This window comes from Salmo salar, unplaced genomic scaffold, assembly GCF_965601325.2.
Source record: "Salmo salar unplaced genomic scaffold, fSalSal1 ptg000293l, whole genome shotgun sequence".
NCBI lineage: Eukaryota > Metazoa > Chordata > Actinopteri > Salmoniformes > Salmonidae > Salmo > Salmo salar.
The window spans coordinates 451,602-474,409 of record NW_027675346.1 but is presented as its reverse complement, the minus strand read 5'-3'; the positions used below and the strand labels follow the sequence as shown (position 1 = coordinate 474,409).

Here is a 22,808-nt window from a genome sequence, read left to right as displayed (position 1 = left end):
ATTCAAAGTGAGTGTGATAAACAGACATTGCATTTTCACCAATTAGATAAGCAGCTTGAACTTTGTGTCACTGAAAAAGTAGAAGAAATTACAAACACTGTTCCCATCACTTTTTAGCACAGGTAGTTGGATAAAATACCAACTTTATTTCCTTTCATCATTTGAACAGGGCAAAGGAGCACAAAGCACACACAAGCTGCATTCAGCAACAATATTCTTGTTTGTCTTATAAATACAAGGCAGATGCTAATTGAAAACACAAGGAAATTTGATCCTATTAAAAAGGCAGGAAGCTGCATTTAGTCAATTCATCATTAAATGCTTACTACAAGGCAGTGTTGCTGATGAAATAGTGCAAGAGCACACCCTCGTGGACAAAATGCTTACAGCACCTGGTATTCCCAGGCGGTCTCCCATCCAAGTACTAAACAGGCCCGACCCTGCTTAGCTTCCGAGATCAGACGAGATCGGGCGTACCCAGGCTGGTATGGCCGTAAGCGAGAAACAATCTCTTGCTACAACATATATAGTCAAAGTGAGTGTGATAAACAGACATTGCATTTTCACCAATTAGATAAGCAGCTTGAACTTTGTGTCACTGAAAAAGTAGAAGAAATTACAAACACTGTTCCCATCACTTTTTAGCACAGGTAGTTGGATAAAATACAAACTTTATTTCCTTTCATCATTTGAACAGGGCAAAGGAGCACAAAGCACACACAAGCTGCATTCAGCAACAATATTCTTGTTTGTCTTATAAATACAAGGCAGATGCTAATTGAAAACACAAGGAAATTTGATCCTATTAAAAAGGCAGGAAGCTGCATTTAGTCAATTCATCATTAAATGCTTACTACAAGGCAGTGTTGCTGATGAAATAGTGCAGGGGCACACCCTCGTGGACAAAATGCTTACAGCACCTGGTATTCACAGGCGGTCTCCCATCCAAGTACTAACCAGGCCCGACCCTGCTTAGCTTCCGAGATCAGACGAGATCGGGCGTACCCAGGCTGGTATGGCCGTAAGCGAGAAACAATCTCTTGCTACAACATATATAGTCAAAGTGAGTCTGATAAAACAGACATTTAGTCAATTCATCATTAAATGCTTAATACAAGCCAGTGTTGCTGATGAAATAGTGCAAGAGCACACCCTCGTGGACAAAATGCTTACAGCACCTGGTATTCCCAGGCGGTCTCCCATCCAAGTACTAACCAGGCCCGACCCTGCTTAGCTTCCGAGATCAGACGAGATCGGGCGTACCCAGGCTGGTATGGCCGTAAGCGAGAAACAATCTCTTGCTACAACATATATAGTCAAAGTGAGTGTGATAAACAGACATTGCATTTTCACCAATTAGATAAGCAGCTTGAACTTTGTGTCACTGAAAAAGTAGAAGAAATTACAAACACTGTTCCCATCACTTTTTACCACAGGTAGTTGGATAAAATACAAACTTTATTTCCTTTCATCATTTGAACAGGGCAAAGGAGCACAAAGCACACACAAGCTGCATTCAGCAACAATATTCTTGTTTGTCTTATAAATACAAGGCAGATGCTAATTGAAAACACAAGGAAATTTGATCCTATTAAAAAGGCAGGAAGCTGCATTTAGTCAATTCATCATTAAATGCTTACTACAAGGCAGTGTTGCTGATGAAATAGTGCAGGGGCACACCCTCGTGGACAAAATGCTTACAGCACCTGGTATTCCCAGGCGGTCTCCCATCCAAGTACTAACCAGGCCCGACCCTGCTTAGCTTCCGAGATCAGACGAGATCGGGCGTACCCAGGCTGGTATGGCCGTAAGCGAGAAACAATCTCTTGCTACAACATATATAGTCAAAGTGAGTCTGATAAAACAGACATTTAGTCAATTCATCATTAAATGCTTAATACAAGGCAGTGTTGCTGATGAAATAGTGCAAGAGCACACCCTCGTGGACAAAATGCTTACAGCACCTGGTATTCCCAGGCGGTCTCCCATCCAAGTACTAACCAGGCCCGACCCTGCTTAGCTTCCGAGATCAGACGAGATCGGGCGTACCCAGGCTGGTATGGCCGTAAGCGAGAAACAATCTCTTGCTACAACATATATAGTCAAAGTGAGTGTGATAAACAGACATTGCATTTTCACCAATTAGATAAGCAGCTTGAACTTTGTGTCACTGAAAAAGTAGAAGAAATTACAAACACTGTTCCCATCACTTTTTAGCACAGGTAGTTGGATAAAATACAAACTTTATTTCCTTTCATCATTTGAACAGGGCAAAGGAGCACAAAGCACACACAAGCTGCATTCAGCAACAATATTCTTGTTTGTCTTATAAATACAAGGCAGATGCTAATTGAAAACACAAGGAAATTTGATCCTATTAAAAAGGCAGGAAGCTGCATTTAGTCAATTCATCATTAAATGCTTACTACAAGGCAGTGTTGCTGATGAAATAGTGCAGGGGCACACCCTCGTGGACAAAATGCTTACAGCACCTGGTATTCACAGGCGGTTTCCCATCCAAGTACTAACCAGGCCCGACCCTGCTTAGCTTCCGAGATCAGACGAGATCGGGCGTACCCAGGCTGGTATGGCCGTAAGCGAGAAACAATCTCTTGCTACAACATATATAGTCAAAGTGAGTCTGATAAAACAGACATTTAGTCAATTCATCATTAAATGCTTAATACAAGCCAGTGTTGCTGATGAAATAGTGCAAGAGCACACCCTCGTGGACAAAATGCTTACAGCACCTGGTATTCCCAGGCGGTCTCCCATCCAAGTACTAACCAGGCCCGACCCTGCTTAGCTTCCGAGATCAGACGAGATCGGGCGTACCCAGGCTGGTATGGCCGTAAGCGAGAAACAATCTCTTGCTACAACATATATAGTCAAAGTGAGTGTGATAAACAGACATTGCATTTTCACCAATTAGATAAGCAGCTTGAACTTTGTGTCACTGAAAAAGTAGAAGAAATTACAAACACTGTTCCCATCACTTTTTAGCACAGGTAGTTGGATAAAATACAAACTTTATTTCCTTTCATCATTTGAACAGGGCAAAGGAGCACAAAGCACACACAAGCTGCATTCAGCAACAATATTCTTGTTTGTCTTATAAATACAAGGCAGATGCTAATTGAAAACACAAGGAAATTTGATCCTATTAAAAAGGCAGGAAGCTGCATTTAGTCAATTCATCATTAAATGCTTACTACAAGGCAGTGTTGCTGATGAAATAGTGCAGGGGCACACCCTCGTGGACAAAATGCTTACAGCACCTGGTATTCCCAGGCGGTCTCCCATCCAAGTACTAACCAGGCCCGACCCTGCTTAGCTTCCGAGATCAGACGAGATCGGGCGTACCCAGGCTGGTATGGCCGTAAGCGAGAAACAATCTCTTGCTACAACATATATAGTCAAAGTGAGTCTGATAAAACAGACATTTAGTCAATTCATCATTAAATGCTTAATACAAGGCAGTGTTGCTGATGAAATAGTGCAAGAGCACACCCTCGTGGACAAAATGCTTACAGCACCTGGTATTCCCAGGCGGTCTCCCATCCAAGTACTAACCAGGCCCGACCCTGCTTAGCTTCCGAGATCAGACGAGATCGGGCGTACCCAGGCTGGTATGGCCGTAAGCGAGAAACAATCTCTTGCTACAACATATATAGTCAAAGTGAGTGTGATAAACAGACATTGCATTTTCACCAATTAGATAAGCAGCTTGAACTTTGTGTCACTGAAAAAGTAGAAGAAATTACAAACACTGTTCCCATCACTTTTTACCACAGGTAGTTGGATAAAATACAAACTTTATTTCCTTTCATCATTTGAACAGGGCAAAGGAGCACAAAGCACACACAAGCTGCATTCAGCAACAATATTCTTGTTTGTCTTATAAATACAAGGCAGATGCTAATTGAAAACACAAGGAAATTTGATCCTATTAAAAAGGCAGGAAGCTGCATTTAGTCAATTCATCATTAAATGCTTACTACAAGGCAGTGTTGCTGATGAAATAGTGCAGGGGCACACCCTCGTGGACAAAATGCTTACAGCACCTGGTATTCCCAGGCGGTCTCCCATCCAAGTACTAACCAGGCCCGACCCTGCTTAGCTTCCGAGATCAGACGAGATCGGGCGTACCCAGGCTGGTATGGCCGTAAGCGAGAAACAATCTCTTGCTACAACATATATAGTCAAAGTGAGTCTGATAAAACAGATATTTAGTCAATTCATCATTAAATGCTTAATACAAGCCAGTGTTGCTGATGAAATAGTGCAAGAGCACACCCTCGTGGACAAAATGCTTACAGCACCTGGTATTCCCAGGCGGTCTCCCATCCAAGTACTAACCAGGCCCGACCCTGCTTAGCTTCCGAGATCAGACGAGATCGGGCGTACCCAGGCTGGTATGGCCGTAAGCGAGAAACAATCTCTTGCTACAACATATATAGTCAAAGTGAGTGTGATAAACAGACATTGCATTTTCACCAATTAGATAAGCAGCTTGAACTTTGTGTCACTGAAAAAGTAGAAGAAATTACAAACACTGTTCCCATCACTTTTTAGCACAGGTAGTTGGATAAAATACAAACTTTATTTCCTTTCATCATTTGAACAGGGCAAAGGAGCACAAAGCACACACAAGCTGCATTCAGCAACAATATTCTTGTTTGTCTTATAAATACAAGGCAGATGCTAATTGAAAACACAAGGAAATTTGATCCTATTAAAAAGGCAGGAAGCTGCATTTAGTCAATTCATCATTAAATGCTTACTACAAGGCAGTGTTGCTGATGAAATAGTGCAGGGGCACACCCTCGTGGACAAAATGCTTACAGCACCTGGTATTCCCAGGCGGTCTCCCATCCAAGTACTAACCAGGCCCGACCCTGCTTAGCTTCCGAGATCAGACGAGATCGGGCGTACCCAGGCTGGTATGGCCGTAAGCGAGAAACAATCTCTTGCTACAACATATATAGTCAAAGTGAGTCTGATAAAACAGACATTTAGTCAATTCATCATTAAATGCTTAATACAAGGCAGTGTTGCTGATGAAATAGTGCAAGAGCACACCCTCGTGGACAAAATGCTTACAGCACCTGGTATTCCCAGGCGGTCTCCCATCCAAGTACTAACCAGGCCCGACCCTGCTTAGCTTCCGAGATCAGACGAGATCGGGCGTACCCAGGCTGGTATGGCCGTAAGCGAGAAACAATCTCTTGCTACAACATATATAGTCAAAGTGAGTGTGATAAACAGACATTGCATTTTCACCAATTAGATAAGCAGCTTGAACTTTGTGTCACTGAAAAAGTAGAAGAAATTACAAACACTGTTCCCATCACTTTTTAGCACAGGTAGTTGGATAAAATACAAACTTTATTTCCTTTCATCATTTGAACAGGGCAAAGGAGCACAAAGCACACACAAGCTGCATTCAGCAACAATATTCTTGTTTGTCTTATAAATACAAGGCAGATGCTAATTGAAAACACAAGGAAATTTGATCCTATTAAAAAGGCAGGAAGCTGCATTTAGTCAATTCATCATTAAATGCTTACTACAAGGCAGTGTTGCTGATGAAATAGTGCAGGGGCACACCCTCGTGGACAAAATGCTTACAGCACCTGGTATTCCCAGGCGGTCTCCCATCCAAGTACTAACCAGGCCCGACCCTGCTTAGCTTCCGAGATCAGACGAGATCGGGCGTACCCAGGCTGGTATGGCCGTAAGCGAGAAACAATCTCTTGCTACAACATATATAGTCAAAGTGAGTGTGATAAACAGACATTGCATTTTCACCAATTAGATAAGCAGCTTGAACTTTGTGTCACTGAAAAAGTAGAAGAAATTACAAACACTGTTCCCATCACTTTTTAGCACAGGTAGTTGGATAAAATACAAACTTTATTTCCTTTCATCAGTTGAACAGGGCAAAGGAGCACAAAGCACACACAAGCTGCATTCAGCAACAATATTCTTGTTTGTCTTATAAATACAAGGCAGATGCTAATTGAAAACACAAGGAAATTTGATCCTATTAAAAAGGCAGGAAGCTGCATTTAGTCAATTCATCATTAAATGCTTACTACAAGGCAGTGTTGCTGATGAAATAGTGCAGGGGCACACCCTCGTGGACAAAATGCTTACAGCACCTGGTATTCCCAGGCGGTCTCCCATCCAAGTACTAACCAGGCCCGACCCTGCTTAGCTTCCGAGATCAGACGAGATCGGGCGTACCCAGGCTGGTATGGCCGTAAGCGAGAAACAATCTCTTGCTACAACATATATAGTCAAAGTGAGTCTGATAAAACAGACATTTAGTCAATTCATCATTAAATGCTTAATACAAGGCAGTGTTGCTGATGAAATAGTGCAAGAGCACACCCTCGTGGACAAAATGCTTACAGCACCTGGTATTCCCAGGCGGTCTCCCATCCAAGTACTAACCAGGCCCGACCCTGCTTAGCTTCCGAGATCAGACGAGATCGGGCGTACCCAGGCTGGTATGGCCGTAAGCGAGAAACAATCTCTTGCTACAACATATATAGTCAAAGTGAGTGTGATAAACAGACATTGCATTTTCACCAATTAGATAAGCAGCTTGAACTTTGTGTCACTGAAAAAGTAGAAGAAATTACAAACACTGTTCCCATCACTTTTTAGCACAGGTAGTTGGATAAAATACAAACTTTATTTCCTTTCATCAGTTGAACAGGGCAAAGGAGCACAAAGCACACACAAGCTGCATTCAGCAACAATATTCTTGTTTGTCTTATAAATACAAGGCAGATGCTAATTGAAAACACAAGGAAATTTGATCCTATTAAAAAGGCAGGAAGCTGCATTTAGTCAATTCATCATTAAATGCTTACTACAAGGCAGTGTTGCTGATGAAATAGTGCAGGGGCACACCCTCGTGGACAAAATGCTTACAGCACCTGGTATTCCCAGGCGGTCTCCCATCCAAGTACTAACCAGGCCCGACCCTGCTTAGCTTCCGAGATCAGACGAGATCGGGCGTACCCAGGCTGGTATGGCCGTAAGCGAGAAACAATCTCTTGCTACAACATATATAGTCAAAGTGAGTCTGATAAAACAGACATTTAGTCAATTCATCATTAAATGCTTAATACAAGGCAGTGTTGCTGATGAAATAGTGCAAGAGCACACCCTCGTGGACAAAATGCTTACAGCACCTGGTATTCCCAGGCGGTCTCCCATCCAAGTACTAACCAGGCCCGACCCTGCTTAGCTTCCGAGATCAGACGAGATCGGGCGTACCCAGGCTGGTATGGCCGTAAGCGAGAAACAATCTCTTGCTACAACATATATAGTCAAAGTGAGTGTGATAAACAGACATTGCATTTTCACCAATTAGATAAGCAGCTTGAACTTTGTGTCACTGAAAAAGTAGAAGAAATTACAAACACTGTTCCCATCACTTTTTAGCACAGGTAGTTGGATAAAATACAAACTTTATTTCCTTTCATCATTTGAACAGGGCAAAGGAGCACAAAGCACACACAAGCTGCATTCAGCAACAATATTCTTGTTTGTCTTATAAATACAAGGCAGATGCTAATTGAAAACACAAGGAAATTTGATCCTATTAAAAAGGCAGGAAGCTGCATTTAGTCAATTCATCATTAAATGCTTACTACAAGGCAGTGTTGCTGATGAAATAGTGCAGGGGCACACCCTCGTGGACAAAATGCTTACAGCACCTGGTATTCCCAGGCGGTCTCCCATCCAAGTACTAACCAGGCCCGACCCTGCTTAGCTTCCGAGATCAGACGAGATCGGGCGTACCCAGGCTGGTATGGCCGTAAGCGAGAAACAATCTCTTGCTACAACATATATAGTCAAAGTGAGTGTGATAAACAGACATTGCATTTTCACCAATTAGATAAGCAGCTTGAACTTTGTGTCACTGAAAAAGTAGAAGAAATTACAAACACTGTTCCCATCACTTTTTAGCACAGGTAGTTGGATAAAATACAAACTTTATTTCCTTTCATCAGTTGAACAGGGCAAAGGAGCACAAAGCACACACAAGCTGCATTCAGCAACAATATTCTTGTTTGTCTTATAAATACAAGGCAGATGCTAATTGAAAACACAAGGAAATTTGATCCTATTAAAAAGGCAGGAAGCTGCATTTAGTCAATTCATCATTAAATGCTTACTACAAGGCAGTGTTGCTGATGAAATAGTGCAGGGGCACACCCTCGTGGACAAAATGCTTACAGCACCTGGTATTCCCAGGCGGTCTCCCATCCAAGTACTAACCAGGCCCGACCCTGCTTAGCTTCCGAGATCAGACGAGATCGGGCGTACCCAGGCTGGTATGGCCTTAAGCGAGAAACAATCTCTTGCTACAACATATATAGTCAAAGTGAGTCTGATAAAACAGACATTTAGTCAATTCATCATTAAATGCTTAATACAAGGCAGTGTTGCTGATGAAATAGTGCAAGAGCACACCCTCGTGGACAAAATGCTTACAGCACCTGGTATTCCCAGGCGGTCTCCCATCCAAGTACTAACCAGGCCCGACCCTGCCTAGCTTCCGAGATCAGACGAGATCGGGCGTACCCAGGCTGGTATGGCCGTAAGCGAGAAACAATCTCTTGCTACAACATATATAGTCAAAGTGAGTGTGATAAACAGACATTGCATTTTCACCAATTAGATAAGCAGCTTCAACTTTGTGTCACTGAAAAAGTAGAAGAAATTACAAACACTGTTCCCATCACTTTTTAGCACAGGTAGTTGGATAAAATACAAACTTTATTTCCTTTCATCATTTGAACAGGGCAAAGGAGCACAAAGCACACACAAGCTGCATTCAGCAACAATATTCTTGTTTGTCTTATAAATACAAGGCAGATGCTAATTGAAAACACAAGGAAATTTGATCCTATTAAAAAGGCAGGAAGCTGCATTTAGTCAATTCATCATTAAATGCTTACTACAAGGCAGTGTTGCTGATGAAATAGTGCAGGGGCACACCCTCGTGGACAAAATGCTTACAGCACCTGGTATTCCCAGGCGGTCTCCCATCCAAGTACTAACCAGGCCCGACCCTGCTTAGCTTCCGAGATCAGACGAGATCGGGCGTACCCAGGCTGGTATGGCCGCAAGCGTGAAACAATCTCTTGCTACAACATATATAGTCAAAGTGAGTCTGATAAAACAGACATTTAGTCAATTCATCATTAAATGCTTAATACAAGGCAGTGTTGCTGATGAAATAGTGCAAGAGCACACCCTCGTGGACAAAATGCTTACAGCACCTGGTATTCGCAGGCGGTCTCCCATCCAAGTACTAACCAGGCCCGACCCTGCTTAGCTTCCGAGATCAGACGAGATCGGGCGTACCCAGGCTGATATGGCCGTATGCGAGAAACAATCTCTTGCTACAACATATATAGTCAAAGTGAGTCTGATAAAACAGAAATTTAGTCAATTCATCATTAAATGCTTAATACAAGGCAGTGTTGCTGATGAAATAGTGCAAGAGCACACCCTCGTGGACAAAATGCTTACAGCACCTGGTATTCCCAGGCGGTCTCCCATCCAAGTACTAACCAGGCCCGACCCTGCTTAGCTTCCGAGATCAGATGAGATCGGGAGTACCCAGGCTGATATGGCCGTAAGCGAGAAACAATCTCTTGCTACAACATATATAGTCAAAGTGAGTCTGATAAAACAGACATTTAGTCAATTCATCATTAAATGCTTACTACAAGGCAGTGTTGCTGATGAAATAGTGCAAGAGCACACCCTCGTGGACAAAATGCTTACAGCACCTGGTATTCCCAGGCAGTCTCCCATCAAAGTACTAACCAGGCCCGACCCTGCTTAGCTTCCGAGATCAGACGAGATCGGGCGTACCCAGGCTGGTATGGCCGTAAGCGAGAATCAATCTCTTGCTACAACATATATAGTCAAAGTGAGTCTGATAAAACAGACATTTAGTCAATTCATCATTAAATGCTTACTACAAGGCAGTGTTGCTGATGAAATAGTGCAAGAGCACACCCTCGTGGACAAAATGCTTAGAGCACCTGGTATTCCCAGGCGGTCTCCCATCCAAGTACTAACCAGGACCGACCCTGCTTAGCTTCCGAGATCAGACGAGATCGGGAGTACCCAGGCTGACATGGCCGTAAGCGAGAAACAATCTCTTGCTACAACATATATAGTCAAAGTGAGTGTGATAAACAGACATTGCATTTTCACCAATTAGATAAGCAGCTTGAACTTTGTGTCACTGAAAAAGTAGAAGAAATTACAAACACTGTTCCCATCACTTTTTAGCACAGGTAGTTAGATAAAATACAAACTTTATTTCCTTTCATCATTTGAACAGGGCAAAGGAGCACAAAGCACACACAAGCTGCATTCAGCAACAATATTCTTGTTTGTCTTATAAATACAAGGCAGATGCTAATTGAAAACACAAGGAAATTTGATCCTATTAAAAAGGCAGGAAGCTGCATTTAGTCAATTCATCATTAAATGCTTACTACAAGGCAGTGTTGCTGATGAAATAGTGCAAGAGCACACCCTCGTGGACAAAATGCTTACAGCACCTGGTATTCCCAGGCGGTCTCCCATCCAAGTACTAACCAGGCCCGACCCTGCTTAGCTTCCGAGATCAGATGAGATCGGGCGTACCCAGGCTGATATGGCCGTAAGCGAGAAACAATCTCTTGCTACAACATATATAGTCAAAGTGAGTCTGATAAAACAGACATTTAGTCAATTCATCATTAAATGCTTACTACAAGGCAGTGTTGCTGATGAAATAGTGCAAGAGCACACCCTCGTGGACAAAATGCTTACAGCACCTGGTATTCCCAGGCAGTCTCCCATCAAAGTACTAACCAGGCCCGACCCTGCTTAGCTTCCGAGATCAGACGAGATCGGGCGTACCCAGGCTGGTATGGCCGTAAGCGAGAATCAATCTCTTGCTACAACATATATAGTCAAAGTGAGTCTGATAAAACAGACATTTAGTCAATTCATCATTAAATGCTTACTACAAGGCAGTGTTGCTGATGAAATAGTGCAAGAGCACACCCTCGTGGACAAAATGCTTAGAGCACCTGGTATTCCCAGGCGGTCTCCCATCCAAGTACTAACCAGGACCGACCCTGCTTAGCTTCCGAGATCAGACGAGATCGGGAGTACCCAGGCTGACATGGCCGTAAGCGAGGAACAATCTCTTGCTACAACATATATAGTCAAAGTGAGTGTGATAAACAGACATTGCATTTTCACCAATTAGATAAGCAGCTTGAACTTTGTGTCACTGAAAAAGTAGAAGAAATTACAAACACTGTTCCCATCACTTTTTAGCACAGGTAGTTAGATAAAATACAAACTTTATTTCCTTTCATCATTTGAACAGGGCAAAGGAGCACAAAGCACACACAAGCTGCATTCAGCAACAATATTCTTGTTTGTCTTATAAATACAAGGCAGATGCTAATTGAAAACACAAGGAAATTTGATCCTATTAAAAAGGCAGGAAGCTGCATTTAGTCAATTCATCATTAAATGCTTACTACAAGGCAGTGTTGCTGATGAAATAGTGCAAGAGCACACCCTCGTGGACAAAATGCTTACAGCACCTGGTATTCCCAGGCGGTCTCCCATCCAAGTACTAACCAGGCCCGACCCTGCTTAGCTTCCGAGATCAGACGAGATCGGGCGTACCCAGGCTGGTATGGCCGTAAGCGAGAAACAATCTCTTGCTACAACATATATAGTCAAAGTGAGTCTGATAAAACAGACATTTAGTCAATTCATCATTAAATGCTTACTACAAGGCAGTGTTGCTGATGAAATAGTGCAAGAGCACACCCTCGTGGACAAAATGCTTACAGCACCTGGTATTCCCAGGCGGTCTCCCATCCAAGTACTAACCAGGCACGACCCTGCTTAGCTTCCGAGATCAGACGAGATTGGGCTTACCCAGGCTGGTATGGCCGTAAGCGAGAAACAATCTCTTGCTACAACATATATAGTCAAAGTGAGTCTGATAAAACAGACATTTAGTCAATTCATCATTAAATGCTTACTACAAGGCAGTGTTGCTGATGAAATAGTGCAAGAGCACACCCTCGTGGACAAAATGCTTACAGCACCTCGTATTCCCAGGCGGTCTCCCATCCAAGTACTAACCAGGCACGACCCTGCTTAGCTTCCGAGATCAGACGAGATCGGGCGTACCCAGGCTGGTATGGCCGTAAGCGAGAAACAATCTCTTGCTACAACATATATAGTCAAAGTGAGTCTGATAAAACAGACATTTAGTCAATTCATCATTAAATGCTTACTACAAGGCAGTGTTGCTGATGAAATAGTGCAAGAGCACACCCTCGTGGACAAAATGCTTACAGCACCTGGTATTCCCAGGCGGTCTCCCATCCAAGTACTAACCAGGCCCGACCCTGCTTAGCTTCCGAGATCAGACGAGATCGGGCATACCCAGGCTGGTATGGCCGTAAGCGAGAAACAATCTCTTGCTACAACATATATATTCAAAGTGAGTGTGATAAACAGACATTGCATTTTCACCAATTAGATAAGCAGCTTGAACTTTGTGTCACTGAAAAAGTAGAAGAAATTACAAACACTGTTCCCATCACTTTTTAGCACAGGTAGTTGGATAAAATACCAACTTTATTTCCTTTCATCATTTGAACAGGGCAAAGGAGCACAAAGCACACACAAGCTGCATTCAGCAACAATATTCTTGTTTGTCTTATAAATACAAGGCAGATGCTAATTGAAAACACAAGGAAATTTGATCCTATTAAAAAGGCAGGAAGCTGCATTTAGTCAATTCATCATTAAATGCTTACTACAAAGCAGTGTTGCTGATGAAATAGTGCAGGGGCACACCCTCGTGGACAAAATGCTTACAGCACCTGGTATTCCCAGGCGGTCTCCCATCCAAGTACTAACCAGGCCCGACCCTGCTTAGCTTCCGAGATCAGACGAGATCGGGCGTACCCAGGCTGGTATGGCCGTAAGCGAGAAACAATCTCTTGCTACAACATATATAGTCAAAGTGAGTGTGATAAACAGACATTGCATTTTCACCAATTAGATAAGCAGCTTGAACTTTGTGTCACTGAAAAAGTAGAAGAAATTACAAACACTGTACCCATCACTTTTTAGCACAGGTAGTTGGATAAAATACAAACTTTATTTCCTTTCATCATTTGAACACGGCAAAGGAGCACAAAGCACACACAAGCTGCATTCAGCAACAATATTCTTGTTTGTCTTATAAATACAAGGCAGATGCTAATTGAAAACACAAGGAAATTTGATCCTATTAAAAAGGCAGGAAGCTGCATTTAGTCAATTCATCATTAAATGCTTACTACAAAGCAGTGTTGCTGATGAAATAGTGCAGGGGCACACCCTCGTGGACAAAATGCTTACAGCACCTGGTATTCCCAGGCGGTCTCCCATCCAAGTACTAACCAGGCCGGACCCTGCTTAGCTTCCGAGATCAGACGAGATCGGGCGTACCCAGGCTGGTATGGCCGTAAGCGAGAAACAATCTCTTGCTACAACATATATAGTCAAAGTGAGTCTGATAAAACAGACATTTAGTCAATTCATCATTAAATGCTTAATACAAGGCAGTGTTGCTGATGAAATAGTGCAAGAGCACACCCTCGTGGACAAAATGCTTACAGCACCTGGTATTCCCAGGCGGTCTCCCATCCAAGTACTAACCAGGCCCGACCCTGCTTAGCTTCCGAGATCAGACGAGATCGGGCGTACCCAGGCTGGTATGGCCGTAAGCGAGAAACAATCTCTTGCTACAACATATATAGTCAAAGTGAGTGTGATAAACAGACATTGCATTTTCACCAATTAGATAAGCAGCTTGAACTTTGTGTCACTGAAAAAGTAGAAGAAATTACAAACACTGTTCCCATCACTTTTTACCACAGGTAGTTGGATAAAATACAAACTTTATTTCCTTTCATCATTTGAACAGGGCAAAGGAGCACAAAGCACACACAAGCTGCATTCAGCAACAATATTCTTGTTTGTCTTATAAATACAAGGCAGATGCTAATTGAAAACACAAGGAAATTTGATCCTATTAAAAAGGCAGGAAGCTGCATTTAGTCAATTCATCCTTAAATGCTTACTACAAGGCAGTGTTGCTGATGAAATAGTGCAGGGGCACACCCTCGTGGACAAAATGCTTACAGCACCTGGTATTCCCAGGCGGTCTCCCATCCAAGTACTAACCAGGCCCGACCCTGCTTAGCTTCCGAGATCAGACGAGATCGGGCGTACCCAGGCTGGTATGGCCGTAAGCGAGAAACAATCTCTTGCTACAACATATATAGTCAAAGTGAGTCTGATAAAACAGACATTTAGTCAATTCATCATTAAATGCTTAATACAAGGCAGTGTTGCTGATGAAATAGTGCAAGAGCACACCCTCGTGGACAAAATGCTTACAGCACCTGGTATTCCCAGGCGGTCTCCCATCCAAGTACTAACCAGGCCCGACCCTGCTTAGCTTCCGAGATCAGACGAGATCGGGCGTACCCAGGCTGGTATGGCCGTAAGCGAGAAACAATCTCTTGCTACAACATATATAGTCAAAGTGAGTGTGATAAACAGACATTGCATTTTCACCAATTAGATAAGCAGCTTGAACTTTGTGTCACTGAAAAAGTAGAAGAAATTACAAACACTGTTCCCATCACTTTTTACCACAGGTAGTTGGATAAAATACAAACTTTATTTCCTTTCATCATTTGAACAGGGCAAAGGAGCACAAAGCACACACAAGCTGCATTCAGCAACAATATTCTTGTTTGTCTTATAAATACAAGGCAGATGCTAATTGAAAACACAAGGAAATTTGATCCTATTAAAAAGGCAGGAAGCTGCATTTAGTCAATTCATCATTAAATGCTTACTACAAGGCAGTGTTGCTGATGAAATAGTGCAGGGGCACACCCTCGTGGACAAAATGCTTACAGCACCTGGTATTCCCAGGCGGTCTCCCATCCAAGTACTAACCAGGCCCGACCCTGCTTAGCTTCCGAGATCAGACGAGATCGGGCGTACCCAGGCTGGTATGGCCGTAAGCGAGAAACAATCTCTTGCTACAACATATATAGTCAAAGTGAGTGTGATAAACAGACATTGCATTTTCACCAATTAGATAAGCAGCTTGAACTTTGTGTCACTGAAAAAGTAGAAGAAATTACAAACACTGTTCCCATCACTTTTTACCACAGGTAGTTGGATAAAATACAAACTTTATTTCCTTTCATCATTTGAACAGGGCAAAGGAGCACAAAGCACACACAAGCTGCATTCAGCAACAATATTCTTGTTTGTCTTATAAATACAAGGCAGATGCTAATTGAAAACACAAGGAAATTTGATCCTATTAAAAAGGCAGGAAGCTGCATTTAGTCAATTCATCATTAAATGCTTACTACAAGGCAGTGTTGCTGATGAAATAGTGCAGGGGCACACCCTCGTGGACAAAATGCTTACAGCACCTGGTATTCCCAGGCGGTCTCCCATCCAAGTACTAACCAGGCCCGACCCTGCTTAGCTTCCGAGATCAGACGAGATCGGGCGTACCCAGGCTGGTATGGCCGTAAGCGAGAAACAATCTCTTGCTACAACATATATAGTCAAAGTGAGTGTGATAAACAGACATTGCATTTTCACCAATTAGATAAGCAGCTTGAACTTTGTGTCACTGAAAAAGTAGAAGAAATTACAAACACTGTACCCATCACTTTTTAGCACAGGTAGTTGGATAAAATACAAACTTTATTTCCTTTCATCATTTGAACAGGGCAAAGGAGCACAAAGCACACACAAGCTGCATTCAGCAACAATATTCTTGTTTGTCTTATAAATACAAGGCAGATGCTAATTGAAAACACAAGGAAATTTGATCCTATTAAAAAGGCAGGAAGCTGCATTTAGTCAATTCATCATTAAATGCTTACTACAAAGCAGTGTTGCTGATGAAATAGTGCAGGGGCACACCCTCGTGGACAAAATGCTTACAGCACCTGGTATTCCCAGGCGGTCTCCCATCCAAGTACTAACCAGGCCCGACCCTGCTTAGCTTCCGAGATCAGACGAGATCGGGCGTACCCAGGCTGGTATGGCCGTAAGCGAGAAACAATCTCTTGCTACAACATATATAGTCAAAGTGAGTCTGATAAAACAGACATTTAGTCAATTCATCATTAAATGCTTAATACAAGGCAGTGTTGCTGATGAAATAGTGCAAGAGCACACCCTCGTGGACAAAATGCTTACAGCACCTGGTATTCCCAGGCGGTCTCCCATCCAAGTACTAACCAGGCCCGACCCTGCTTAGCTTCCGAGATCAGACGAGATCGGGCGTACCCAGGCTGGTATGGCCGTAAGCGAGAAACAATCTCTTGCTACAACATATATAGTCAAAGTGAGTGTGATAAACAGACATTGCATTTTCACCAATTAGATAAGCAGCTTGAACTTTGTGTCACTGAAAAAGTAGAAGAAATTACAAACACTGTTCCCATCACTTTTTACCACAGGTAGTTGGATAAAATACAAACTTTATTTCCTTTCATCATTTGAACAGGGCAAAGGAGCACAAAGCACACACAAGCTGCATTCAGCAACAATATTCTTGTTTGTCTTATAAATACAAGGCAGATGCTAATTGAAAACACAAGGAAATTTGATCCTATTAAAAAGGCAGGAAGCTGCATTTAGTCAATTCATCATTAAATGCTTACTACAAGGCAGTGTTGCTGATGAAATAGTGCAGGGGCACACCCTCGTGGACAAAATGCTTACAGCACCTGGTATTCCCAGGCGGTCTCCCATCCAAGTACTAACCAGGCCCGACCCTGCTTAGCTTCCGAGATCAGACGAGATCGGGCGTACCCAGGCTGGTATGGCCGTAAGCGAGAAACAATCTCTTGCTACAACATATATAGTCAAAGTGAGTGTGATAAACAGACATTGCATTTTCACCAATTAGATAAGCAGCTTGAACTTTGTGTCACTGAAAAAGTAGAAGAAATTACAAACACTGTTCCCATCACTTTTTACCACAGGTAGTTGGATAAAATACAAACTTTATTTCCTTTCATCATTTGAACAGGGCAAAGGAGCACAAAGCACACACAAGCTGCATTCAGCAACAATATTCTTGTTTGTCTTATAAATACAAGGCAGATGCTAATTGAAAACACAAGGAAATTTGATCCTATTAAAAAGGCAGGAAGCTGCATTTAGTCAATTCATCATTAAATGCTTACTACAAGGCAGTGTTGCTGATGAAATAGTGCAGGGGCACACCCTCGTGGACAAAATGCTTACAGCACCTGGTATTCCCAGGCGGTCTCCCATCCAAGTACTAACCTGGCCCGACCCTGCTTAGCTTCCGAGATCAGACGAGATCGGGCGTACCCAGGCTGGTATGGCCGTAAGCGAGAAACAATCTCTTGCTACAACATATATAGTCAAAGTGAGTCTGATAAAACAGACATTTAGTCAATTCATCATTAAATGCTTAATACAAGGCAGTGTTGCTGATGAAATAGTGCAAGAGCACACCCTCGTGGACAAAATGCTTACAGCACCTGGTATTCCCAGGCGGTCTCCCATCCAAGTACTAACCAGGCCCGACCCTGCTTAGCTTCCGAGATCAGACGAGATCGGGCGTACCCAGGCTGGTATGGCCGTAAGCGAGAAACAATCTCTTGCTACAACATATATAGTCAAAGTGAGTGTGATAAACAGACATTGCATTTTCACCAATTAGATAAGCAGCTTGAACTTTGTGTCACTGAAAAAGTAGAAGAAATTACAAACACTGTTCCCATCACTTTTTACCACAGGTAGTTGGATAAAATACAAACTTTATTTCCTTTCATCATTTGAACAGGGCAAAGGAGCACAAAGCACACACAAGCTGCATTCAGCAACAATATTCTTGTTTGTCTTATAAATACAAGGCAGATGCTAATTGAAAACACAAGGAAATTTGATCCTATTAAAAAGGCAGGAAGCTGCATTTAGTCAATTCATCATTAAATGCTTACTACAAGGCAGTGTTGCTGATGAAATAGTGCAGGGGCACACCCTCGTGGACAAAATGCTTACAGCACCTGGTATTCCCAGGCGGTCTCCCATCCAAGTACTAACCAGGCCCGACCCTGCTTAGCTTCCGAGATCAGACGAGATCGGGCGTACCCAGGCTGGTATGGCCGTAAGCGAGAAACAATCTCTTGCTACAACATATATAGTCAAAGTGAGTGTGATAAACAGACATTGCATTTTCACCAATTAGATAAGCAGCTTGAACTTTGTGTCACTGAAAAAGTAGAAGAAATTACAAACACTGTTCCCATCACTTTTTACCACAGGTAGTTGGATAAAATACAAACTTTATTTCCTTTCATCATTTGAACAGGGCAAAGGAGCACAAAGCACACACAAGCTGCATTCAGCAACAATATTCTTGTTTGTCTTATAAATACAAGGCAGATGCTAATTGAAAACACAAGGAAATTTGATCCTATTAAAAAGGCAGGAAGCTGCATTTAGTCAATTCATCATTAAATGCTTACTACAAGGCAGTGTTGCTGATGAAATAGTGCAGGGGCACACCCTCGTGGACAAAATGCTTACAGCACCTGGTATTCCCAGGCGGTCTCCCATCCAAGTACTAACCAGGCCCGACCCTGCTTAGCTTCCGAGATCAGACGAGATCGGGCGTACCCAGGCTGGTATGGCCGTAAGCGAGAAACAATCTCTTGCTACAACATATATAGTCAAAGTGAGTGTGATAAACAGACATTGCATTTTCACCAATTAGATAAGCAGCTTGAACTTTGTGTCACTGAAAAAGTAGAAGAAATTACAAACACTGTACCCATCACTTTTTAGCACAGGTAGTTGGATAAAATACAAACTTTATTTCCTTTCATCATTTGAACAGGGCAAAGGAGCACAAAGCACACACAAGCTGCATTCAGCAACAATATTCTTGTTTGTCTTATAAATACAAGGCAGATGCTAATTGAAAACACAAGGAAATTTGATCCTATTAAAAAGGCAGGAAGCTGCATTTAGTCAATTCATCATTAAATGCTTACTACAAAGCAGTGTTGCTGATGAAATAGTGCAGGGGCACACCCTCGTGGACAAAATGCTTACAGCACCTGGTATTCCCAGGCGGTCTCCCATCCAAGTACTAACCAGGCCCGACCCTGCTTAGCTTCCGAGATCAGACGAGATCGGGCGTACCCAGGCTGGTATGGCCGTAAGCGAGAAACAATCTCTTGCTACAACATATATAGTCAAAGTGAGTCTGATAAAACAGACATTTAGTCAATTCATCATTAAATGCTTAATACAAGGCAGTGTTGCTGATGAAATAGTGCAAGAGCACACCCTCGTGGACAAAATGCTTACAGCACCTGGTATTCCCAGGCGGTCTCCCATCCAAGTACTAACCAGGCCCGACCCTGCTTAGCTTCCGAGATCAGACGAGATCGGGCGTACCCAGGCTGGTATGGCCGTAAGCGAGAAACAATCTCTTGCTACAACATATATAGTCAAAGTGAGTGTGATAAACAGACATTGCATTTTCACCAATTAGATAAGCAGCTTGAACTTTGTGTCACTGAAAAAGTAGAAGAAATTACAAACACTGTTCCCATCACTTTTTACCACAGGTAGTTGGATAAAATACAAACTTTATTTCCTTTCATCATTTGAACAGGGCAAAGGAGCACAAAGCACACACAAGCTGCATTCAGCAACAATATTCTTGTTTGTCTTATAAATACAAGGCAGATGCTAATTGAAAACACAAGGAAATTTGATCCTATTAAAAAGGCAGGAAGCTGCATTTAGTCAATTCATCATTAAATGCTTACTACAAGGCAGTGTTGCTGATGAAATAGTGCAGGGGCACACCCTCGTGGACAAAATGCTTACAGCACCTGGTATTCCCAGGCGGTCTCCCATCCAAGTACTAACCTGGCCCGACCCTGCTTAGCTTCCGAGATCAGACGAGATCGGGCGTACCCAGGCTGGTATGGCCGTAAGCGAGAAACAATCTCTTGCTACAACATATATAGTCAAAGTGAGTCTGATAAAACAGACATTTAGTCAATTCATCATTAAATGCTTAATACAAGGCAGTGTTGCTGATGAAATAGTGCAAGAGCACACCCTCGTGGACAAAATGCTTACAGCACCTGGTATTCCCAGGCGGTCTCCCATCCAAGTACTAACCAGGCCCGACCCTGCTTAGCTTCCGAGATCAGACGAGATCGGGCGTACCCAGGCTGGTATGGCCGTAAGCGAGAAACAATCTCTTGCTACAACATATATAGTCAAAGTGAGTGTGATAAACAGACATTGCATTTTCACCAATTAGATAAGCAGCTTGAACTTTGTGTCACTGAAAAAGTAGAAGAAATTACAAACACTGTTCCCATCACTTTTTACCACAGGTAGTTGGATAAAATACAAACTTTATTTCCTTTCATCATTTGAACAGGGCAAAGGAGCACAAAGCACACACAAGCTGCATTCAGCAACAATATTCTTGTTTGTCTTATAAATACAAGGCAGATGCTAATTGAAAACACAAGGAAATTTGATCCTATTAAAAAGGCAGGAAGCTGCATTTAGTCAATTCATCATTAAATGCTTACTACAAGGCAGTGTTGCTGATGAAATAGTGCAGGGGCACACCCTCGTGGACAAAATGCTTACAGCACCTGGTATTCCCAGGCGGTCTCCCATCCAAGTACTAACCAGGCCCGACCCTGCTTAGCTTCCGAGATCAGACGAGATCGGGCGTACCCAGGCTGGTATGGCCGTAAGCGAGAAACAATCTCTTGCTACAACATATATAGTCAAAGTGAGTGTGATAAACAGACATTGCATTTTCACCAATTAGATAAGCAGCTTGAACTTTGTGTCACTGAAAAAGTAGAAGAAATTACAAACACTGTTCCCATCACTTTTTAGCACAGGTAGTTGGATAAAATACAAACTTTATTTCCTTTCATCATTTGAACAGGGCAAAGGAGCACAAAGCACACACAAGCTGCATTCAGCAACAATATTCTTGTTTGTCTTATAAATACAAGGCAGATGCTAATTGAAAACACAAGGAAATTTGATCCTATTAAAAAGGCAGGAAGCTGCATTTAGTCAATTCATCCTTAAATGCTTACTACAAGGCAGTGTTGCTGATGAAATAGTGCAGGGGCACACCCTCGTGGACAAAATGCTTACAGCACCTGGTATTCCCAGGCGGTCTCCCATCCAAGTACTAACCAGGCCCGACCCTGCTTAGCTTCCGAGATCAGACGAGATCGGGCGTACCCAGGCTGGTATGGCCGTAAGCGAGAAACAATCTCTTGCTACAACATATATAGTCAAAGTGAGTGTGATAAACAGACATTGCATTTTCACCAATTAGATAAGCAGCTTGAACTTTGTGTCACTGAAAAAGTAGAAGAAATTACAAACACTGTTCCCATCACTTTTTAGCACAGGTAGTTGGATAAAATACAAACTTTATTTCCTTTCATCATTTGAACAGGGCAAAGGAGCACAAAGCACACACAAGCTGCATTCAGCAACAATATTCTTGTTTGTCTTATAAATACAAGGCAGATGCTAATTGAAAACACAAGGAAATTTGATCCTATTAAAAAGGCAGGAAGCTGCATTTAGTCAATTCATCATTAAATGCTTACAACAAAGCAGTGTTGCTGATGAAATAGTGCAGGGGCACACCCTCGTGGACAAAATGCTTACAGCACCTGGTATTCCCAGGCGGTCTCCCATCCAAGTACTAACCAGGCCGGACCCTGCTTAGCTTCCGAGATCAGACGAGATCGGGCGTACCCAGGCTGGTATGGCCGTAAGCGAGAAACAATCTCTTGCTACAACATATATAGTCAAAGTGAGTCTGATAAAACAGACATTTAGTCAATTCATCATTAAATGCTTAATACAAGGCAGTGTTGCTGATGAAATAGTGCAAGAGCACACCCTCGTGGACAAAATGCTTACAGCACCTGGTATTCCCAGGCGGTCTCCCATCCAAGTACTAACCAGGCCCGACCCTGCTTAGCTTCCGAGATCAGACGAGATCGGGCGTACCCAGGCTGGTATGGCCGTAAGCGAGAAACAATCTCTTGCTACAACATATATAGTCAAAGTGAGTGTGATAAACAGACATTGCATTTTCACCAATTAGATAAGCAGCTTGAACTTTGTGTCACTGAAAAAGTAGAAGAAATTACAAACACTGTTCCCATCACTTTTTAGCACAGGTAGTTGGATAAAATACAAACTTTATTTCCTTTCATCATTTGAACAGGGCAAAGGAGCACAAAGCACACACAAGCTGCATTCAGCAACAATATTCTTGTTTGTCTTATAAATACAAGGCAGATGCTAATTGAAAACACAAGGAAATTTGATCCTATTAAAAAGGCAGGAAGCTGCATTTAGTCAATTCATCCTTAAATGCTTACTACAAGGCAGTGTTGCTGATGAAATAGTGCAGGGGCACACCCTCGTGGACAAAATGCTTACAGCACCTGGTATTCCCAGGCGGTCTCCCATCCAAGTACTAACCAGGCCCGACCCTGCTTAGCTTCCGAGATCAGACGAGATCGGGCGTACCCAGGCTGGTATGGCCGTAAGCGAGAAACAATCTCTTGCTA

At 42.7% G+C, this 22,808-nt stretch overlaps 53 non-coding genes and 3 pseudogenes across 53 annotated transcripts; all 56 read right to left on the bottom strand.

Moving 5' to 3' along the window:
- Positions 1 to 380: 380 nt before the first annotated feature.
- Positions 381 to 499, bottom strand: LOC145875505 (5S ribosomal RNA). Its single transcript, XR_014391141.1, has one exon. It is a non-coding gene; the product is annotated as a 5S ribosomal RNA (ribosomal RNA).
- Positions 500 to 908: 409 nt separating this feature from the next.
- Positions 909 to 1,027, bottom strand: LOC145875465 (5S ribosomal RNA). Its single transcript, XR_014391101.1, has one exon. It is a non-coding gene; the product is annotated as a 5S ribosomal RNA (ribosomal RNA).
- A 139-nt stretch (positions 1,028 to 1,166) lies between these two features.
- Positions 1,167 to 1,285, bottom strand: LOC145871240 (5S ribosomal RNA). The gene has a single exon (XR_014386870.1). It is a non-coding gene; the product is annotated as a 5S ribosomal RNA (ribosomal RNA).
- Positions 1,286 to 1,694: 409 nt separating this feature from the next.
- Positions 1,695 to 1,813, bottom strand: LOC145871239 (5S ribosomal RNA). The gene has a single exon (XR_014386869.1). It is a non-coding gene; the product is annotated as a 5S ribosomal RNA (ribosomal RNA).
- Positions 1,814 to 1,952: 139 nt separating this feature from the next.
- LOC145871238 (5S ribosomal RNA) lies at positions 1,953 to 2,071 on the bottom strand. Its single transcript, XR_014386868.1, has one exon. It is a non-coding gene; the product is annotated as a 5S ribosomal RNA (ribosomal RNA).
- Positions 2,072 to 2,480: 409 nt separating this feature from the next.
- LOC145868338 (5S ribosomal RNA) lies at positions 2,481 to 2,599 on the bottom strand. The gene has a single exon (XR_014384334.1). It is a non-coding gene; the product is annotated as a 5S ribosomal RNA (ribosomal RNA).
- Positions 2,600 to 2,738: 139 nt separating this feature from the next.
- LOC145871237 (5S ribosomal RNA) lies at positions 2,739 to 2,857 on the bottom strand. The gene has a single exon (XR_014386867.1). It is a non-coding gene; the product is annotated as a 5S ribosomal RNA (ribosomal RNA).
- A 409-nt stretch (positions 2,858 to 3,266) lies between these two features.
- Positions 3,267 to 3,385, bottom strand: LOC145871236 (5S ribosomal RNA). Its single transcript, XR_014386866.1, has one exon. It is a non-coding gene; the product is annotated as a 5S ribosomal RNA (ribosomal RNA).
- Positions 3,386 to 3,524: 139 nt separating this feature from the next.
- Positions 3,525 to 3,643, bottom strand: LOC145871234 (5S ribosomal RNA). Its single transcript, XR_014386864.1, has one exon. It is a non-coding gene; the product is annotated as a 5S ribosomal RNA (ribosomal RNA).
- A 409-nt stretch (positions 3,644 to 4,052) lies between these two features.
- LOC145871233 (5S ribosomal RNA) lies at positions 4,053 to 4,171 on the bottom strand. Its single transcript, XR_014386863.1, has one exon. It is a non-coding gene; the product is annotated as a 5S ribosomal RNA (ribosomal RNA).
- Positions 4,172 to 4,310: 139 nt separating this feature from the next.
- On the bottom strand, positions 4,311 to 4,429 carry LOC145871232 (5S ribosomal RNA). The gene has a single exon (XR_014386862.1). It is a non-coding gene; the product is annotated as a 5S ribosomal RNA (ribosomal RNA).
- Positions 4,430 to 4,838: 409 nt separating this feature from the next.
- Positions 4,839 to 4,957, bottom strand: LOC145871231 (5S ribosomal RNA). The gene has a single exon (XR_014386861.1). It is a non-coding gene; the product is annotated as a 5S ribosomal RNA (ribosomal RNA).
- A 139-nt stretch (positions 4,958 to 5,096) lies between these two features.
- On the bottom strand, positions 5,097 to 5,215 carry LOC145871230 (5S ribosomal RNA). The gene has a single exon (XR_014386860.1). It is a non-coding gene; the product is annotated as a 5S ribosomal RNA (ribosomal RNA).
- A 409-nt stretch (positions 5,216 to 5,624) lies between these two features.
- LOC145871229 (5S ribosomal RNA) lies at positions 5,625 to 5,743 on the bottom strand. Its single transcript, XR_014386859.1, has one exon. It is a non-coding gene; the product is annotated as a 5S ribosomal RNA (ribosomal RNA).
- Positions 5,744 to 6,152: 409 nt separating this feature from the next.
- On the bottom strand, positions 6,153 to 6,271 carry LOC145871228 (5S ribosomal RNA). Its single transcript, XR_014386858.1, has one exon. It is a non-coding gene; the product is annotated as a 5S ribosomal RNA (ribosomal RNA).
- Positions 6,272 to 6,410: 139 nt separating this feature from the next.
- LOC145871227 (5S ribosomal RNA) lies at positions 6,411 to 6,529 on the bottom strand. Its single transcript, XR_014386857.1, has one exon. It is a non-coding gene; the product is annotated as a 5S ribosomal RNA (ribosomal RNA).
- A 409-nt stretch (positions 6,530 to 6,938) lies between these two features.
- LOC145871226 (5S ribosomal RNA) lies at positions 6,939 to 7,057 on the bottom strand. Its single transcript, XR_014386856.1, has one exon. It is a non-coding gene; the product is annotated as a 5S ribosomal RNA (ribosomal RNA).
- A 139-nt stretch (positions 7,058 to 7,196) lies between these two features.
- Positions 7,197 to 7,315, bottom strand: LOC145871225 (5S ribosomal RNA). Its single transcript, XR_014386855.1, has one exon. It is a non-coding gene; the product is annotated as a 5S ribosomal RNA (ribosomal RNA).
- Positions 7,316 to 7,724: 409 nt separating this feature from the next.
- LOC145871223 (5S ribosomal RNA) lies at positions 7,725 to 7,843 on the bottom strand. Its single transcript, XR_014386853.1, has one exon. It is a non-coding gene; the product is annotated as a 5S ribosomal RNA (ribosomal RNA).
- Positions 7,844 to 8,252: 409 nt separating this feature from the next.
- On the bottom strand, positions 8,253 to 8,371 carry LOC145868950 (5S ribosomal RNA). Its single transcript, XR_014384945.1, has one exon. It is a non-coding gene; the product is annotated as a 5S ribosomal RNA (ribosomal RNA).
- A 139-nt stretch (positions 8,372 to 8,510) lies between these two features.
- On the bottom strand, positions 8,511 to 8,629 carry LOC145868705 (5S ribosomal RNA). Its single transcript, XR_014384701.1, has one exon. It is a non-coding gene; the product is annotated as a 5S ribosomal RNA (ribosomal RNA).
- Positions 8,630 to 9,038: 409 nt separating this feature from the next.
- Positions 9,039 to 9,157, bottom strand: LOC145875096 (5S ribosomal RNA). Its single transcript, XR_014390730.1, has one exon. It is a non-coding gene; the product is annotated as a 5S ribosomal RNA (ribosomal RNA).
- Positions 9,158 to 9,296: 139 nt separating this feature from the next.
- On the bottom strand, positions 9,297 to 9,415 carry LOC145869931 (5S ribosomal RNA). The gene has a single exon (XR_014385927.1). It is a non-coding gene; the product is annotated as a 5S ribosomal RNA (ribosomal RNA).
- Positions 9,416 to 9,554: 139 nt separating this feature from the next.
- LOC145875082 (5S ribosomal RNA) lies at positions 9,555 to 9,673 on the bottom strand. The gene has a single exon (XR_014390716.1). It is a non-coding gene; the product is annotated as a 5S ribosomal RNA (ribosomal RNA).
- Positions 9,674 to 9,812: 139 nt separating this feature from the next.
- LOC145868063 (5S ribosomal RNA) lies at positions 9,813 to 9,931 on the bottom strand. The gene has a single exon (XR_014384057.1). It is a non-coding gene; the product is annotated as a 5S ribosomal RNA (ribosomal RNA).
- Positions 9,932 to 10,070: 139 nt separating this feature from the next.
- Positions 10,071 to 10,189, bottom strand: LOC145870796 (uncharacterized; annotated as a pseudogene).
- Positions 10,190 to 10,598: 409 nt separating this feature from the next.
- Positions 10,599 to 10,717, bottom strand: LOC145875034 (5S ribosomal RNA). Its single transcript, XR_014390668.1, has one exon. It is a non-coding gene; the product is annotated as a 5S ribosomal RNA (ribosomal RNA).
- A 139-nt stretch (positions 10,718 to 10,856) lies between these two features.
- LOC145868062 (5S ribosomal RNA) lies at positions 10,857 to 10,975 on the bottom strand. Its single transcript, XR_014384056.1, has one exon. It is a non-coding gene; the product is annotated as a 5S ribosomal RNA (ribosomal RNA).
- A 139-nt stretch (positions 10,976 to 11,114) lies between these two features.
- Positions 11,115 to 11,233, bottom strand: LOC145870795 (uncharacterized; annotated as a pseudogene).
- A 409-nt stretch (positions 11,234 to 11,642) lies between these two features.
- On the bottom strand, positions 11,643 to 11,761 carry LOC145871222 (5S ribosomal RNA). Its single transcript, XR_014386852.1, has one exon. It is a non-coding gene; the product is annotated as a 5S ribosomal RNA (ribosomal RNA).
- A 139-nt stretch (positions 11,762 to 11,900) lies between these two features.
- LOC145870782 (uncharacterized) lies at positions 11,901 to 12,019 on the bottom strand (annotated as a pseudogene).
- A 139-nt stretch (positions 12,020 to 12,158) lies between these two features.
- LOC145870314 (5S ribosomal RNA) lies at positions 12,159 to 12,277 on the bottom strand. The gene has a single exon (XR_014386310.1). It is a non-coding gene; the product is annotated as a 5S ribosomal RNA (ribosomal RNA).
- Positions 12,278 to 12,416: 139 nt separating this feature from the next.
- On the bottom strand, positions 12,417 to 12,535 carry LOC145875331 (5S ribosomal RNA). The gene has a single exon (XR_014390967.1). It is a non-coding gene; the product is annotated as a 5S ribosomal RNA (ribosomal RNA).
- Positions 12,536 to 12,944: 409 nt separating this feature from the next.
- Positions 12,945 to 13,063, bottom strand: LOC145871221 (5S ribosomal RNA). The gene has a single exon (XR_014386851.1). It is a non-coding gene; the product is annotated as a 5S ribosomal RNA (ribosomal RNA).
- Positions 13,064 to 13,472: 409 nt separating this feature from the next.
- Positions 13,473 to 13,591, bottom strand: LOC145869378 (5S ribosomal RNA). The gene has a single exon (XR_014385374.1). It is a non-coding gene; the product is annotated as a 5S ribosomal RNA (ribosomal RNA).
- A 139-nt stretch (positions 13,592 to 13,730) lies between these two features.
- Positions 13,731 to 13,849, bottom strand: LOC145871220 (5S ribosomal RNA). The gene has a single exon (XR_014386850.1). It is a non-coding gene; the product is annotated as a 5S ribosomal RNA (ribosomal RNA).
- A 409-nt stretch (positions 13,850 to 14,258) lies between these two features.
- LOC145871219 (5S ribosomal RNA) lies at positions 14,259 to 14,377 on the bottom strand. Its single transcript, XR_014386849.1, has one exon. It is a non-coding gene; the product is annotated as a 5S ribosomal RNA (ribosomal RNA).
- Positions 14,378 to 14,516: 139 nt separating this feature from the next.
- Positions 14,517 to 14,635, bottom strand: LOC145871218 (5S ribosomal RNA). The gene has a single exon (XR_014386848.1). It is a non-coding gene; the product is annotated as a 5S ribosomal RNA (ribosomal RNA).
- A 409-nt stretch (positions 14,636 to 15,044) lies between these two features.
- Positions 15,045 to 15,163, bottom strand: LOC145871217 (5S ribosomal RNA). The gene has a single exon (XR_014386847.1). It is a non-coding gene; the product is annotated as a 5S ribosomal RNA (ribosomal RNA).
- Positions 15,164 to 15,572: 409 nt separating this feature from the next.
- Positions 15,573 to 15,691, bottom strand: LOC145871216 (5S ribosomal RNA). Its single transcript, XR_014386846.1, has one exon. It is a non-coding gene; the product is annotated as a 5S ribosomal RNA (ribosomal RNA).
- Positions 15,692 to 16,100: 409 nt separating this feature from the next.
- On the bottom strand, positions 16,101 to 16,219 carry LOC145871215 (5S ribosomal RNA). Its single transcript, XR_014386845.1, has one exon. It is a non-coding gene; the product is annotated as a 5S ribosomal RNA (ribosomal RNA).
- Positions 16,220 to 16,358: 139 nt separating this feature from the next.
- LOC145871214 (5S ribosomal RNA) lies at positions 16,359 to 16,477 on the bottom strand. The gene has a single exon (XR_014386844.1). It is a non-coding gene; the product is annotated as a 5S ribosomal RNA (ribosomal RNA).
- Positions 16,478 to 16,886: 409 nt separating this feature from the next.
- On the bottom strand, positions 16,887 to 17,005 carry LOC145871212 (5S ribosomal RNA). The gene has a single exon (XR_014386842.1). It is a non-coding gene; the product is annotated as a 5S ribosomal RNA (ribosomal RNA).
- A 409-nt stretch (positions 17,006 to 17,414) lies between these two features.
- On the bottom strand, positions 17,415 to 17,533 carry LOC145872398 (5S ribosomal RNA). The gene has a single exon (XR_014388030.1). It is a non-coding gene; the product is annotated as a 5S ribosomal RNA (ribosomal RNA).
- A 139-nt stretch (positions 17,534 to 17,672) lies between these two features.
- Positions 17,673 to 17,791, bottom strand: LOC145871211 (5S ribosomal RNA). Its single transcript, XR_014386841.1, has one exon. It is a non-coding gene; the product is annotated as a 5S ribosomal RNA (ribosomal RNA).
- Positions 17,792 to 18,200: 409 nt separating this feature from the next.
- LOC145871210 (5S ribosomal RNA) lies at positions 18,201 to 18,319 on the bottom strand. Its single transcript, XR_014386840.1, has one exon. It is a non-coding gene; the product is annotated as a 5S ribosomal RNA (ribosomal RNA).
- Positions 18,320 to 18,728: 409 nt separating this feature from the next.
- Positions 18,729 to 18,847, bottom strand: LOC145871209 (5S ribosomal RNA). The gene has a single exon (XR_014386839.1). It is a non-coding gene; the product is annotated as a 5S ribosomal RNA (ribosomal RNA).
- Positions 18,848 to 19,256: 409 nt separating this feature from the next.
- LOC145871208 (5S ribosomal RNA) lies at positions 19,257 to 19,375 on the bottom strand. Its single transcript, XR_014386838.1, has one exon. It is a non-coding gene; the product is annotated as a 5S ribosomal RNA (ribosomal RNA).
- Positions 19,376 to 19,514: 139 nt separating this feature from the next.
- On the bottom strand, positions 19,515 to 19,633 carry LOC145871207 (5S ribosomal RNA). The gene has a single exon (XR_014386837.1). It is a non-coding gene; the product is annotated as a 5S ribosomal RNA (ribosomal RNA).
- Positions 19,634 to 20,042: 409 nt separating this feature from the next.
- LOC145872387 (5S ribosomal RNA) lies at positions 20,043 to 20,161 on the bottom strand. Its single transcript, XR_014388019.1, has one exon. It is a non-coding gene; the product is annotated as a 5S ribosomal RNA (ribosomal RNA).
- A 139-nt stretch (positions 20,162 to 20,300) lies between these two features.
- On the bottom strand, positions 20,301 to 20,419 carry LOC145871206 (5S ribosomal RNA). The gene has a single exon (XR_014386836.1). It is a non-coding gene; the product is annotated as a 5S ribosomal RNA (ribosomal RNA).
- A 409-nt stretch (positions 20,420 to 20,828) lies between these two features.
- On the bottom strand, positions 20,829 to 20,947 carry LOC145871205 (5S ribosomal RNA). The gene has a single exon (XR_014386835.1). It is a non-coding gene; the product is annotated as a 5S ribosomal RNA (ribosomal RNA).
- A 409-nt stretch (positions 20,948 to 21,356) lies between these two features.
- Positions 21,357 to 21,475, bottom strand: LOC145871204 (5S ribosomal RNA). Its single transcript, XR_014386834.1, has one exon. It is a non-coding gene; the product is annotated as a 5S ribosomal RNA (ribosomal RNA).
- A 409-nt stretch (positions 21,476 to 21,884) lies between these two features.
- On the bottom strand, positions 21,885 to 22,003 carry LOC145869377 (5S ribosomal RNA). The gene has a single exon (XR_014385373.1). It is a non-coding gene; the product is annotated as a 5S ribosomal RNA (ribosomal RNA).
- Positions 22,004 to 22,142: 139 nt separating this feature from the next.
- LOC145871203 (5S ribosomal RNA) lies at positions 22,143 to 22,261 on the bottom strand. Its single transcript, XR_014386833.1, has one exon. It is a non-coding gene; the product is annotated as a 5S ribosomal RNA (ribosomal RNA).
- Positions 22,262 to 22,670: 409 nt separating this feature from the next.
- LOC145871201 (5S ribosomal RNA) lies at positions 22,671 to 22,789 on the bottom strand. Its single transcript, XR_014386831.1, has one exon. It is a non-coding gene; the product is annotated as a 5S ribosomal RNA (ribosomal RNA).
- Positions 22,790 to 22,808: the final 19 nt, after the last annotated feature.